The 16,887-nt window shown below is 36.7% G+C and overlaps 1 protein-coding gene across 1 annotated transcript in view; it reads left to right on the top strand.

Annotated features, from left to right (window-relative positions):
• Window positions 1–16,887, top strand: part of LOC140157442 (uncharacterized) — a 136,668-nt gene that overhangs the window by 35,006 nt on the left and 84,775 nt on the right. The window lies entirely within an intron of this gene.

The following is a 16,887-nucleotide window of genomic DNA, read 5'->3' on the forward strand; positions in this document are numbered from 1 at the left end:
CTTAGTTTAGAAAATGATCGCTATTTACGGCATGCAGGGGGAGTGGGCGTTTTGGAAAAAATATCGACAACAAAATTCGCGTTCCCCCCACACGTCCACTAACATTTTTCGGATTCCCCCTTGTTTTCCCGAATTTCTCCATTTAAAACTTAACAATTCCCCTCCTGGTTCAACGAAAAATTTCGCGTTCCCCTCTCAAGATCCAAAAATATTTCGGGTTCCCCCTCAAAATGCCCATCCCCCTGTCGTAAATAACGATCGCTCCCTTATCAAGTGAACTAATTATGTTTTTCACAGATAAACGGGGTTAATCTGACAGATCAACAGGGTTTATCATTAAAACTATGTTTATCAATTGAAAAGCATTTTTTTGTGTTTTCAAGTTGATGAACCCAGTTTATCTGTGATAAACCCAGTTTGTGTGATAAACTCAGTATAGTTTATGTGAAAAGCTATATTTTCACTTGATAAACATGATCTGATTACTGTAGGCCAACATCCAGCTTGTAGTACATGGCGCTTCTACTTTTCCTACATTAGTGGAACCTATCAAATTAGGATAAAACTAGAATTGGCTCATTTTCTTTTCTATGCCCCCTGTGCTTCCCACGAGGGGTCGATAGTTAAAATACTATAGGGCCAATTTTTTATATGTTCTTTTTATTTGTTCTATCATGCTGTAATATAGGCCTACCTCAAATTGTTCCTCTCATTACTAGGAATAGAAGTCAATTTTCATATTGCACCAGGGTGCACAGAAGCCAAATTTTCAAAATGCACTGATTCAATCGAAATTTATCGTAAATTACTCCTCTCGGCAAACCAAATGGGAGGAATGTATTTAACCTCAGAATGTATAACCTCGGAATTGGGTGAAATCATGGGTCAACTGTTATGCTTGTAGGCCTACAACATGTATTTCGACCATGCGGATTGTAAATTTATTTTGATTATTCTAAGACTGCAAGACCAGGTAAAATTACACCATAACTTTCAAAATAAGGTGTAAAAACATTAACTCAAACACTGTAATTGCACCTGACAATTACAATAAAAAATATAAGAATATAAAATATCAGTGCCGCAAAAGACAGTGACCGCAAAAGACAGTACCGCGAAAGACGGGTGATCGCTAGTTAATAATAAACATGATATGAAAAGCCAGTTTCACTTTATCTGTCGCCGCCCGCTATCCATCATGTCCATGGGTCTTTTTATCTTTTCAGTTTCCGTAAGTCTTTTGTTCAGATACGAAAACGCTAGGGATTCAGTAAGTTTACTGTAATCTGACTTCATTGTTAACTTTGAAGTACCAATCAGCTTATTTCAATACGCCGTAGAAGTGACGTCATAATCGGATTAACTACCATAGCAATAGATGAATACAATTTTTGAATATACCGCGCTGCACTGCAGCAGGTTGCACTCATCACTCTTGTCTTCAATCATATAATAGATTGAATACAATACCGCTCTTTTCAAAGAGACTAATCTTACAGGTGCAAGTGATTAGCATTTCTTTGACATCTATGGTTCAATGCATCTGTACCGCATGAACGTTGTAGTGCGGGGCGATATAGCCAAAATTGTATTCATCTATCATGTCTATTGCTATGGTAATTAATCCGATTAACTACGTCACTTCTACAGCGTATAGGGGCGAATGCCTATGTCAATAAAACCGGGAGAGAAAAGGTTATGTTAACACGGCCTAGCGCCCTCAAGTCTTTAACATTGGTAAATTGATATACATTAATTTGACAAAATGCATGCCAATCCGAATGACAAAGTCCACTTTTTTCTGTAAAAACGTTGAAAATAAGCCCTTAAATCACAAAAGGTCCGCTTATGAGCCTGTCGAACCCCAATGCACTTGTGCATGGCCACAGTGTCGCCCTTTCCTCGTATCAATGTCTATCTTCCTATTTTGCTTCCTCCTGCATCCCCCCCCCGATCAGTCCCCCACTCCCTCCCCGGTCCCTACTCTCTCCTCTCGAGCTCTTCTCTTTCTAGTCTTTCAGTCTCTCCATCTCCTATCTTTCTTCCTCACCCCTCCCACTCTCACTTGTTCAGTCTCAAGTCTCGCTCCCTCCCTCCATCCCCCTCCCTTGCGAAATTCATCAGTATGATCCATGACTGAAAATAAGCAAAAATAAACATTTAAAATGAACCCGAGCCTTACATTATAGGCCCAACCAATTATCAGATTAGCTTGCCATTGGTACGAATGGCATCTTTGCTCCAATGCAATTCTTTTGTATTGCATTTCAATATAAAACATGATTACCAAATCACCACTTGTACGCGCCTCATTGGGAGATATTTGACTAATTCAGACGCTCGTTTAATCGCCAATATGAAAGACTTTTGCTGATAACTTGGCAACATGGTTAGTATATATTTCAATGCAAGACTATTTTTAAGAGCCACTTACGTCTAGGCGTAAGTGCATATACACAAGTCAATTGAAGCCGTACAACTTACCGCGAATTTAGGACCGTAAAATTTAGACTCTTCTTTTGTCTAGATTAGCACCCAACCGCACTTCTCAAGGTTTTATGTAAAAAATCAATATAACTTACCAAAACGAAAACTGAAATTCACGAGCCTCAAATTTTCAGTAACTAACAAAAGACTACCACTTCAGAATAACAATGACTTACAAAAACTGATACGGATACGGAAACAGAAACTGAAAAGATAAAACGACGGCATGTATTGAGTCGGTGATCCAGAAGGTCGATTTAGGAATTATGAATATTAGCTAATATTAGTGACACGCAATGTTTAGATCTATTTACAAAGCGCAAGAATGTGTTTGATGGAAAAAATAGTTGTTGCCCACTAGTTTTTGCTGTGTAATCCTATAAACCCGAGGAACAATTTGAGACCACTTTTAGCGAAATCGGAGCATTTTTACACCTTTGGAGACGGTCCAAAATTTGACATTATGCCTATAACTAATACATATACCCGAATAGTATACTCCTATTGTGACCTCGGCCTTAAGGGGGTACTACACCCCTGCCCAATTTTGTGCCTATTTTTGCATTTTTCTCAAAAATTATAGCACATTGGATATGTATATTATAGGTTCAAGGACTACAACTACTGTTCTGAAAATTCAGCAACTCAAAGCAAGTAGTTATTGATTTATTGATCAAATATTGGTTTTCCACAACCGCGTTGTCTGTGCTGAAACAAAATTTCCAGTAAAGTAGTTGTAGTCCTTGCCCCTATAATATACATATCTTACTTGTCCCCAATGCGCTATATTTTTTTTGAGAAAATGCAAAATGGGCACAAAAGTGGGCAGGGGTGTAGTACCCCCTTAAAGGCACAATAGGACATTTTACATGAAAGTATAATAATACTATAGTTTTAGTAGATGAAATCAACTAAAGGGTTTCAACCCGGGGTTTTACACACTGAAAACGACGGGGTCAAAATATCAACCCTTTTACTGGTTCAGTTTTATTTAAAATTTCATTTTCTGTTTTTTGACATCAAATTAACCCCTCATATTTAAATGACCCCAAATATATTCATTTTTCGACCTACGCCGTTCCGGGGTTATTTTCTAACCGGGACCCCTAAATAATAGTCAGTGCAAACAGGGGTCATTTTCTAATTGTGACCCCTGAATAGTCATTTTGACACTAAATGGGTTATTTTTAAACTGATTATAATGATCAAACCATTTTTGACTCCAAATATAGTCATTTTAAACCTCAATTTGAGTGAGTCCAACAGGGGTGTGGATTTTAACTGGAGTCGCCCAACAAATAACCCTATTTGAAATTCACATTCCCTGCGTTAAGGCTACATGCTCTTTTTGGTTGAAATTTTTGGCGGGAAATAATCCCGCACAAATATAAAGTAATCTTTTCCCACAACTAAATATCATAGTCAGGAAATTAATGATGCATCTGGTAGCTTAGATCATAACTTTCATATACCTTAGTTGCAATTATCCCAGAAAATTCTTGATTTGTTTTTACAGAGTCTTGAATTGACGAGGTTTATGATCAAAAAACGTCACTCGGTGTATTTTTGAAATTCGAGGCCATAACTCTTCTCAAATTAGCCCCAAATCATAATTTATTATATACACGTGTAGCAAACCCCAGTGGGAATAATTGGACGTTGTTTGCGGAGCCTAAATTTGATTTGATTTTATTTCACAATATTTCTAGTGTGAGAATTTTGACCTGTCAATTCCTTTTCGGATTTCGCATCCGAATTAATTAAAATGTGACATATTGAATTAATAATGAGTACGCTTACCTTTCTGCAACACTTCCCGGTATCATTGCGCATCTGGTGACAGCCAATATTTTGGCTTAAAACAGTCCCTTCATATCATTTTTGAACAAAATATTCCTCGAAATTACGTCCATGACACGTATAAATTGGGACAGCGAGGAAATGAAGAGAGCCATTTACGGTGGGGTAGGCTATTGGAAGCTATTATGGTACCAAGCATGTCAAGCAGATGCATACATAAGGGCGGTATATTCAAATGCTATTGTCTGGATCATTGAGACAGTATCGATCGCGCAAGTAGGCTTATAGACGTAGAGGTGTGTTGTCGCTCCCTTGGTTTTGACATAAATTACAAGGACGTCTTGAATGACCCAGCGTTTTTATTATATTTATTAGAAAATTAATCGTCGTTTATTACGAGTCCTAAGAGTCATACCAGTTCAATTAATTCAAATTAATTTATATTAAATGAAAAACAAACAAACAAGTAGAGTCCAATGTCTTACTATGACTGTATTACTACCAAAATCTGCTTTTAATACACTAGAAACGTGTTGATATGTATATCTTTGAAAATCGTCAGACATTAACCACAGGTACCGCCGTGGCACAGTGGCATCGTTCACTGTTCAGCATAGTGTATCGGCAGTAGTTCGAACCCTGGTGTAAATTTTAGTATTTTTTATTCTTTTTACTAATACGCTGTGCCGTTTTTCAAACGCGCCCCTGAATGAAATTCATGGGCAAATACCCTTACAGATTAAGGCTAATGCAAGTGGGTATATAGATTTTAACTGGAATAGCCCATTCCAATGGTCTAGGCTGCAGATGTAATTACTCAAAACCCTAGCTTCTATACGCTGGCGAAGTTACGTAATAATCGGATTAACTATCATAGCAATAGGTACAAACAATTTTTGATTATATCGCGCTGCACTATGTACATGAGGTATCTCTGCATTGAAAAATAGATGTCAAAGAAATGCTAATCACTTGCACCTGTAACATTAGTCTCTTTGAAAAGAGCGGTATTGTATTCAATCGATTATATGATTGAAGACAGGTGATGAGTGCAACCTGCTTGTAGTGCAGCGCGGTATATTCAAAATTGTTTGTGCCTATTGCTATGGCAGTTAATCCGATTAATTACGTAACTTCGCCAGCGTATTGTTACGCATAGTCGGGCTAAAAGTCGATCGATACATGTTGAAATCGGCACAATTCACATGATTCGGAGATATACCTTTTTGCTATGAAATCAATATTCTCGGTCAAATATAGACGAATCCAACGAGCCAAGTCATGGTCAGGATTTGGTCGGCCATCTTTGGTTTCCCGCTAGCACCAACCTGGGGTTTTGAGCACCCGATTGTGCAAATAAAAGCCGCCTATCACCTAGAGAAGATGCAAAGACGAGGAGGGTTAATAGAATAATAATATACAATAGAGGTAATCCTGTCGCATCTATTCATACATAGGCCCTATAGTCCTTTTGTTCATCCATTTGTACATCTATGAATAGATGCGACGGGATTACCTGTGGAATTATCTCTATTGTATTATTCTATTAACCCTCCTCGACCTTCTCTAGGTGTAAGGCGGCTTTTATTTGCACAACTGTTGGAACTGTATTGTGTTGTAAACTTCTTTTGTCTACCTGTGTTTTCGCGGAAGGTGTAAAACGGGTGATGGAATGCAGTTTAAAATTTCCGCCAAGGCCGAATCATTTCACATTTTGGATGCATTGTAGCCGACGGGGACCCAACTAAAGGCTGCTAGTCAGGTGTAGGAATGCGTGTATTTGGATTCGTCTATAAAGCATTTTTTTCTTTCTTCAGTAATGTCAGTTAAAAACATGGTCCTTGGATATACATTTAAAACAAAAAATCCTAGTGTGTTAAAATTAGGCATGTGTCTTTTATTGCAAGATTTTTTATATTTATAGGCCTTGCCTTCGCCCGTAAGCTTTTTTCGGAATTTTTTTGCGTTTCAAACTATTGTCTGTCCAATTAACTTAGACACCCAGTTTTTGTTACTTATTTGAAAAAATATCCACTTTCAAGGAAAGTCATGAAAGAAAAGTGTTAACATTCGCTGAGACCTAACGGGATTTCTGTGTTTCCAAAGCATTGAGTGAGAGTTTACCAGACATTCTATTGAAATTGGAAGGTTTTTCTCAACACTTTAAAAATAATCCGGTAGAAGTTGGGTACCATTATTTTGGAAGGTCTCATTATACAGATTTGTAGGTATTGTGATTTGATTTTGGATAGTGAATGGATGAATAGTAAATTATACTCCTCACCAAAAACATTTTATAAAAATGAAAAATATAATTCAGTTCATAAAATGCAGACAGTGTTTCTTATTGGTACCCGGTATATTTATTTTTAGTGTATTAACGCAGTGATCCCAGTTGTCCCTCAACCAATTACAACAATTCGGCGCGGTATTTGAATCTTGTTCTGTGCATGCTTTTGGCTTGGCCCAATTCCAAGAAAATACAAATTGTATGCCCTATGAATGTTCCGATGTTATAGGAGTATAATTCACAGTACACTCCAGACGCACAGTAACTTGCCCTATCATTTGTCATAATTCACCAACTGTGACATCTTTTGAGTTATAGAGGTTGTGCATGAAATTATTGATTGGCTCCAAACAAAGGATTTGAACCGGTGTCCTTCACCGAAATCCACAGTCCATTTAATCAAATATTGTCATCAACCTATTTGATCGTAGTGTATTTGTTATGCATGTGAGACCAAAGAGCTTTTAAATAGAAATAGAGTCGCAATAGATTATATAATCTTTTGTTCGTTTGATGCCGATTAGAAGTTGCGACAGGCTATTCATAAAAGTGGTACCATTGTTTCGAATAAAGGGGTTCCGCCATTAAATTGGTCGCTGATCCGGCATCATATTAACGCTCTACACAACAGGCGAGTAAAAATAAGTGACCACACTACAGTCATGTGTAAGGGCAGTCATGTGTAAAGTGGTACCATTGTACTCACGTATCCCAAATGTGTGCTTGTGTGGGTCTGAATTCTGAAGTTGGGTACCATTATTTTGGAAGGTCTCATTATACAGATTTGTAGGTATTGTGATTTTGGATAGTGAATGGATGAATAGTAAATTATACTCCTCACCAAAAACATTTTATAAAAATGAAAAATATAATTCAGTTCATAAAATGCAGACAGTGTTTCTTATTGGTACCCGGTATATTTATTTTTAGTGTATTAACGCAGTGATCCCAGTTGTCCCTCAACCAATTACAACAATTCGGCGCGGTATTTGAATCTTGTTCTGTGCATGCTTTTGGCTTGGCCCAATTCCAAGAAAATACAAATTGTATGCCCTATGAATGTTCCGATGTTATACGCTGGCGAAGTTACGTAATAATCGGATTAACTACCATAGCAATAGGTGAAAACAATTTTTGAATATACCGCGCTGCACTGATAACGTCACGCGGTACCTCTTCATTGAACCATATCAAGCTGATTACTTGCACCTGTAAGATTAGTATCTTTGTAAAGACCAGTATTGTATTCAATCTATGATTGCAGACATACACAGGTGATGAGTGTAACCTGCTTGTAGTGCAGCGCGATATGTTCAAAATTGTTTTCACCTATTGCTATGGTAATTAATCCGATTAATTACGTAACTTCGCCAGCGTATAGGAGTATAATTCACAGTACACTCCAGACGCACAGTAACTTGCCCTATCATTTGTTATAATTCACCAACTGTGACATCTTTTGAGTTATAGAGGTTGTGCATGAAATTATTGATTGGCTCCAAACAAAGGATTTGAACCGGTGTCCTTCACCGAAATCCACAGTCCATTTAATCAAATATTGTCATCAACCTATTTGATCGTAGTGTATTTGTTATGCATGTGAGACCAAAGAGCTTTTAAATAGAAATAGAGTCGCAATAGATTATGTAATCTTTTGTTCGTTTGATGCCGATTAGAAGTTGCGACAGGCTATTCATAAAAGTGGTACCATTGTTTCGAATAAAGGGGTTCCGCCATTAAATTGGTCGCTAATCCGGCATCATATTAACGCTCTACACAACAGGCGAGTAAAAATAAGTGACCACACTACAGTCATGTGTAAGGGCAGTCATGTGTAAAGTGGTACCATTGTACTCACGTATCCCAAATGTGTGCTTGTGTGGGTCTGAATTCTATAAGGAGGCTTTAGCTGTCGATGCAATCATATTTACCACCCACCTGACGTTAGGCGTTTCATTTAAATAAATTGAATGCTCTTCTGATCGATTACATATTAGAATGTATGAAGGCTGCCATGTCCAGTCCATATATCTATATGTGACCGTACACCACGAATGAGCCGTAAATGTCCTCAATTGTATTCTGAGTTACAGTGTAAAATGGGCATGAAGGTCGTATTTATAGGTACCTCAATTTGGTGCTACGTGTACCTCATTTAATGAGATACACGTAGCACCAAATTGAAATACCTATGAATATGACCTTCATGCCCATTTTACACTGTAACTCAGAATACAATTGAGGACATTTACGGCTCATTCGTGGTGTACGGTCACATATTACACTATAATGGTAATCGCTATACGTATACATTTAAGGGGGTCGATCTTTTGTGCGTAATTATAGAGGGCCAGGGATTCACTCTATCATTAAAAAATTATTTGAAGAAGTCAAAAAGCCCTAGGAATAAAAACTGTAGTGCAATTCACGCCAGATACAATTTCTTTATACAACAAAAAATAATGTTTGTAATCGATCAAAAAACAAACGTTTTATAATGAATGAAAGAATGAGGACATATAGTGTTGAAATATCTTTTGTTGATTTCGAATGATAATGTCATGAAGTCGTAAATTTTAAGGTGAAATTCCTAAAACCAAAACAAAACATTGCGACGCAGATAATTCCCGACTTACGCAATTTCATCATCACATCAGTGTCTTTATTATTTGTTTGAAACCTTTCCCAAACGTTCGTGCTATTTATGCATAATACGGCTAATCTATCTTTACAATACGCGTCTTTTTTTTAGTAAACAAAAGGCTAAAGATATGGCATTATGAGATTTATATTTTATCATTGCACTGATCCGCTCAACTGCCACGGTGGCCGAGTGGTAAAGCGCTAGACGCGTAATCGAAGGAAGTTTAGAAACGCTGGTTCGAGTCCCAACGAAGCCTGTGGAAACTTTTTTTTCTTCAAAATTCATGATCGCATTCCGAAATGAGTCACTTGTCGGTAAATCGTGTATCGTATCCTTAAGTATAAGTAATAGGCCTATAAAGGTTGTTTTTAAGAAATTTCCATTTAATTTTATTTTAAGAAAGAGATTGGTATAGAAATAGTGGCGTACCCAAAGAGGGGAGGGGGGGATATGGAGAATGAGAGAGGGCTGGAGGAAGGGAGAAATAAAAAGATATAATAAAGACAAATAGATAAATAGAAATATAAGGAAAATGATGGGAATGAGAGAGGGAGGGTGAGAGGGGACAATGAGAGCGAGGGAGTGATAAAGTGTAGGCCTAGGAAAGAATAAGTACAGAGAAGGGAAAAGAAAGGAATGACGAATACATTTGATAATAATTATTAGGCCTATATAATAACTAAACACATAACAGCACTGGGCAGTCATTCGATGATGTCAATGCCTTTATTCGTTACGTAATTAAAACGCCCAGTCAGATGTATTTCACACTTACCAAACACAACTCACCCAATTTCGCAAACTGGACGTTGAATGTACACTCTCATGAATATTGATTGGCAACATTTTCCAATATGTCAGCGCTCTAATCGGAAACAATAGAACAATAGACCCTGCTGTGCGTTGTGTGAGACGACCTCTCGCGGTGATTGCAAACATGCTTTTGTTGAATGCATGTGAGTAGACCGCCATTATTGTGAATTAGTAAAAGGATCAAAGAAAAAGGGTGTCATCACTGATCAATATGCATGACTACAATGTTCAAACACCCCTTACTGTAAATAGATTATCCCATCAAAAGTTTCAAGTCATTAGGAATATTCGGCTGGACCCAGATATCTTGCTGTAAATCTGTCAAAATTGAATAAAAGTAGACAAGGAAGAATACTTTTTCATCGCTTTACTAATAATTTCAGTTAGGTCTGACCGTGTTTAGCAACTTTTCTTTCATGACTTATTGCCAAAGTGAAAACTTTTCGAAATATATCCTAAAAACCGGGTGTCTAAGTTACTTGGACAGACAATAGTATACAGCCTGTCTCAAAAAAAAATTGTGCAAGTAAAAAGCGCCCTCTATGGCAATTAGAGAATACCGTTGTGACATAATGTTTACATCAACGTCACGGGCGCAGTCTTAGCTCTCATATGCCGTTTGTTCTGTTCAATTTGCTTGTTCCAATTTCGAGATATGTTTATTTAACAACGAAAGGGTAAAGTCACAATTGTGCCACTTTTACTAGGGAAGAGAGCTGTATATGTAAATCAATAATAGCTGATGTTGATGCGTGCATTAGACGCATCAACATCAGCACGCGTGCATTATTTTGTCTAATATCTGTCCCAACAAGTAATATAGTCGGGCTCTCATTCACGCGCGGATGGGAAATAGTGTTCACTTTATGTTTGATACGGTTTCTAGACTGAAATTTTGCGTAGAACACGCTCCCGTAGTCCACTTTAATTAAAAATGTGCCCAAAGTGCTTTTTCCGGGGGGTTCCCCTACAATGGGGGTCAAAATTACTAAAAATGTATTCTAAGGCCAATGGTGGTGATTTTGGTGTCTAAATATATGTTTATGGACATGAGAAAGTCATTTAGATAGTTTACGAAATCCAAAATGGCTTTCTTATGGTCCAAAAATCAAAATGGCGGCCAAAATGGTGAAGTTTAGCCAAACTTATTTGAACGGCTTTTTCAGGCCGATGGTGGTGATTTGAGTGTCTATGAATATGTCTGTGGACATAAAAAAGTTATTTACATAGTTTATCAAAATCCAAAATGGCTGCCTTATGCAAATACAAATCAAAATGGCCGCCAAAATGCCGAACATTATTCTAACTTATTTGAACGGCGCTCTCGGCCCGATGGTCGTGATTTGGGTGTAGGTATATGTTTGCGGACATGAAACAGTCATTTACATTGCTCATAAAATCCAAAATGGCTGCCCTATGCCCAAAAATTCAAAATGGCGGTCAAAATGTCGAATATTAGTCTATATCATTTGAACGGCATTCTCAGGCCGATGGTGGTGATTTTGGTGTCCAGTTATATTTTTGGGGACATGACAAAGACATTCAGCTAGTTTACAAAATCCAAAAAAGTTGCCCAATGGTCCAAAATTCAAAATGGCGGCTAAAATAGTGAATTTTAGTAAAAATTACTTGAAAGATATTCTTATGCTGATGGTAGCGATATTGGTGTCTAAGGTATATGTTTGTGACATATAGGCCCCTATAGTGTACATGACCAAGTCATTTAGATGATGGAATCTTAAATGGCTGCCCTATGCTAAAAAATTCAAGTGGAGGTCAAAATTGCAAATTTTATATTGATTTCACATAATTATCATATAGACACCCAAGCTCTTGGGACTTAATTTTTGTTTTTAATCTAAGGTCGCCGTGTCACAATATAATCACTTGTAATTGGTTCATAGATGTCCAAATTATCCAAAATGGCGCCATTAACCAAATAATCACATTTGATGTCTATTGATCTATTATGATTTAAAAAGGTGGCCAACTCTTGTATATCCCGTAAAAGGTAAACGATTTCTATCTTTAAACCGGGGTATTTGAAGATCGGCCATAATATGAAACATAATAATCATTATAACGCAATTAAGGAAAGTGATTAACCCTAGAACTACGTAAGGGGTTGTACCACCCCTAAGGTTTTTCATCCTCCATAAAAAAAACACGCGTCTTTACGCCCAAACGACTTAAACTAATCGTAGATCCATCGTGTACGCTCTTTTAAGTGATGCAATTTTTACCCCAGCAACTTACCCGGGGTATGACCGACCATCAAAGATGTTTGACCATAGAGGGGGGGGGGGTGAGGCCCACCATAGGTTTCTACAGTAAATACAGTTTCATTTCACTCTTGTAAAATTATTCCAAGATATATTGACTTTTTACTTGTTAGTTAGGTTGAAATAGTCATTTTCCTTTATATTTAGGAGACAATTCGGTGAAAATCGCATTTTCGTAGAATTTTTGGAAGAAGATCAATTTTGTCTATACTTTTGTAAATAACCAGAATTGAATACATGAATACAAAACCCACCCAAGTCCATCAAAAGTGATTTTGAAAAAACTAAAAAACAAATGTGTATCATACATGCCGGGTATAGGCCATTTTGGATTTCACATGCTAATAGACCCACGTAGAGGGTTGATTTGGATTCAACTTTTATACATATGATAGGCCTATGTATAAGCAACAATTTTCCATGCTTAACTCAATTTGGCCAAAGTACGGACTTGGGTGGGTTGTACATTCATATATTCAAGGATGTGCTCACATTATGACGTCATAGCGATATTATGTGGGGAATGTTTGTACTTCTTTTGGTATCACTGGATAAACGATACCCATAGCTATACATTGATACCTAATACAATTAAAAATTAGGGGCAACACCCCCCTCTTCGTAGTCGTAAGGCCGTTATATTTGGTACCAAAGTATAGCTATAGGTCTACTCTCTCCAGTGATTCCAAAAAAAAGTCCACATTCCCCACATAATATCGCTATGACGTCATGATGTGAGCACACCCATATAAAATTAGGAAATTTTAGCTATCTACAAAAGTATAGGCAATATAGATTCGGCCAAAAGTGCGATTTTCACCGAATTTTCTCATAAATATAAAAGGAAATGGCTATTTCAATCTAACTAACAAGTAACAAGTCAATATATCTTGGAATAATTTTACAAGAGTGAAATGAAAATCATGATGGGCCTCACCTCCCCCACCCCATGGCCATCTTTGATGGTCGGTCCTACCCCCGGGTAAGGTACTTGGGCAAACATTTTATCACTAAAATGAGCGCAATGGATGGATCTACGATTAGCTTAAGTCGTTTGGACGTAAATACGCGTATATTTCTTTTTATGGAGGATGAAAATCTTTGGGGTGGTACAACCCCCCTACTTAGTTCTAGGGTTTATCACTTTACTTATTGCGTTATAATGATTATTATATGATGTTTCATATTATGGCCGCCAAGGTCTTCAAGTGCCGCCAGGTTTAGAGATAGAACTAGTTTACATTTTACGGGATACAACATTTTCAATCGTCTTTGGACTACCTTTTTAAATCATAATAGATCAATGGACATCAAATGTGATAGTGTTAGTTAGTATTAACATTTGGTTAATGACGCCATTTTGAATATGTTGGGCATTTATGTTCCATGTATAAGTGATTATATTGTGACAAGGCGAATTTAGATTTAAAACAAAAATTAAGTCCCAGGAGCTGGGGTGTCTATATGATAATTAGATAAAATCAATATAAAATTTGCAATTTTGGCTACCACTTGATTTTTTTAGCATAGGGCAGCCATTCTAGATTTAATCAACTATCTAAATGACTTGGTCATGTACACTATAGGGGCCTATATGTCACAAACATATACCTATAGACACCAATATCGCTATCATCAGCCTAAGAATATCATTCAAGTAATTTTTTCTAAAATTCACTATTTTAGCCTCCATTTTGAATTTTGGACCATAGGGCAATTTTTTTATTTTGTAAACTAGCTGAATGACTTTGTGATGTCCCCAAACATATAACTGGACACCAAAATCGCCACCATCGGCCTGAGAATCCCGTTCAAATGATATATAGACTAATATTCGACATTTTGACCGCCATTTTGAAATTTTAGGCATAGGGCAGCCATTTTGGATTTTTATAAACAATATAAATGAATGTCTTATGTTCTCAAACATATACCTACACTCAAATCACGACCATCGGCCAGAGAGCGCCGTTCAAATAAGTTAGAATAATTTTCGGCATTTTGGCGGCCATTTTGAATTTTTTTTGTATAAGGCAGCCATTTTGGATTTTGATAAACTATGTAAATAACTGTTTCATGTCCACAGACATATTCATAGACACTCAAATCACCACCATCGGCATAAAAAAGCCGTTCAAATAAGTTTGGCTAAAATTCACCATTTTGGCCGCCATTTTGAATTTTGGAGCATAAGGAAGCCATTTTGGATTTCGTAAACTATCTAAATGACTTTCTCATGTCCATAAACATATATTTAGACACCAAAATTACCACCATTGGCCTTAGAATACATTTTTAGTAATTTTGACCCCCATTGTAGGGGCACCCCCCGGAAAAAGCACTTTGGGCACATTTTTAATTAAAGTGGACTACGGGAGCGTGTTCTACGCAAAATTTCAGTCTAGAAACCGTATCAAACATAAAGTGAACACTATTTCCCATCCGCGCGTGAATGAGAGCCCGACTAATACACGTTCATTAACCTATTACATGTATAAGTGCGCAATATTTGTGTGTCTTAAGTGATCAGAGCTAAGAGTATAGCATTACCATGATAAAATCATTGACATGCACATGTATTTAATTTTTACAGCAGAATGTGAAATATTTATTTAACTTTTAATCTCTTTTAAGTGGAAAAAGAGAATCATCATTCCTGCATCATGATAAAACAGTAAAATCAGTCAAAAAATTTGTATTGTGAAATTGATGCATTCTTTTGATTTCACGAAGGAACTCTTGATAAACTTGATGCTATCACTGTTACATGCAAAGCCCTCGTCCCTAGTAAAAGTGGCACAATATTATTGTGATTTTACCCTTTTGTCTTTAACTAAACATATCTCGAGATTAAAACAAGCAAATTAAACAGAATAAACGGCATTTGAAAGCTAAGACTACGCCCGTGACGTTGATGTAAGCATTATGTCACAATAGTATTTTCTAATTGCCAGAGAGGGCGCTTTTCACTTGCACACTTTTTTTTGAGACAGGCTGTAGTTCGCTAAAGAATATAAGCAGCAGAAATAATCGATATTTCTATTGTGGCTTGCAAAATCACCCATCCTCCATCCAATGGTGCAATAAAAATCGACATTCTGACAAAACTATGACATATAGCCCGATATGATCTGCTTTTGAAAGTGGGGAAATATTTTTCATTAGACTACGATAAAGCTAAAAAGTTGATAAAAAAAAGCTCGCGGGCCAAGTTGAAGCCTATCAAAATCGAAAATCTTACACTAAATGACTATATAATATCAAGCATTATAGTGTTTTGCTGATATTTACTGAAAAACTGAAAAGTATTGCTTTTCATTGTGCCGAGAATATATGAATTTTACTTTAAAAAGGTTTAACTCCAAAATTTCAACATCAAATTTGATGATCGTTTGTATTGCCTCATTAAGGGTATACGATGTATTATTGGTCGAAGCAGCAAAAAAAATGTAGTTCACAGCATCTTGTGAATGGTAGTGAGATTTAGCAAAAATTGCATTGCTCAATTCATAGCGAGCGTGTAGAAGAATTCAAATACCACAGATATACCTTGTAGGTCTTGTGGTTCTTGAGTTATGTTGAAAAGAGGGCTGAAATAACAACAACACTTTTGTAAAACGTACATAACTCATTAACAACAATAAATTAAGCACGTTTTCAAAGTATATGATTTGTAGAATGAACTTCTGCAAAACATCAAAGTGTTATTTTTCATTAATATATTGATTCAGATAATGAAAATCGTTTTATTTTTGGCTGCTTAGACCAACAATAACTCGTATGCTGTACAACAATAATAATAGCCATAGGTTGTCTAGGGTTCTGAGTGTGTTGACTCTGCATCCAATTGATATTCATGAGAGACTATTATCATGCCTGGATGTTTTTATCTTGAGACGTCAACTCCTATTTGACATGGAGGATTTCCCGAATTATTGCACTCGAAGGACATTCTTTTAAAAAATGACAATTATGCAAATTAAGAATTTGCCTATCAAAGTGGTATCAGCACGGTAAAGCAGCCGGGGGAGGGAATCATAAATTACTATCGGTTATCATCCTAACGAGCTCTGAGAAATTAAACTGGTATATATATTTCTCTCTTAAAGGGGTGCTACACCCTGGCCAATTGTGTGCCTATGTTTGCATTTTTCTCAAAAATTATAGCACATTGGTGACAAGTAAAATATGTATATTATAGGGGCAAGGACTACAACTACTGCACTGAAAATCCAGCAACTCAAGGCAAGTAGTAATTGATTTATTGATCAAATACTGGTTTCCCCTCATTTTTGACTGTAACTCCACAACTGTTGTCTGTACTGAAATACAATTTCCAGTGCAGTAGTTGTAGTCCTTGCCCCAATAATATACATATTTTACTTGTCATCAATGCGCTATAATATTTGATAAAAATACAAAAATAGGCACAGTGGTGTAGTACACCCCCTTAAGTCATAAAAGTACCTTTAATATTTCAGCTGCAGATATTGTCTTATTTCTCTTATAATATTTGAGTATACTTGTTTGCACTTTTGCACAGCACATTCTTCCAAGGACAATTGTAATTT

Source organism: Amphiura filiformis, chromosome 7 (assembly GCF_039555335.1).
Source record: "Amphiura filiformis chromosome 7, Afil_fr2py, whole genome shotgun sequence".
In the NCBI taxonomy this organism is placed as follows: Eukaryota; Metazoa; Echinodermata; class Ophiuroidea; order Amphilepidida; family Amphiuridae; genus Amphiura; species Amphiura filiformis.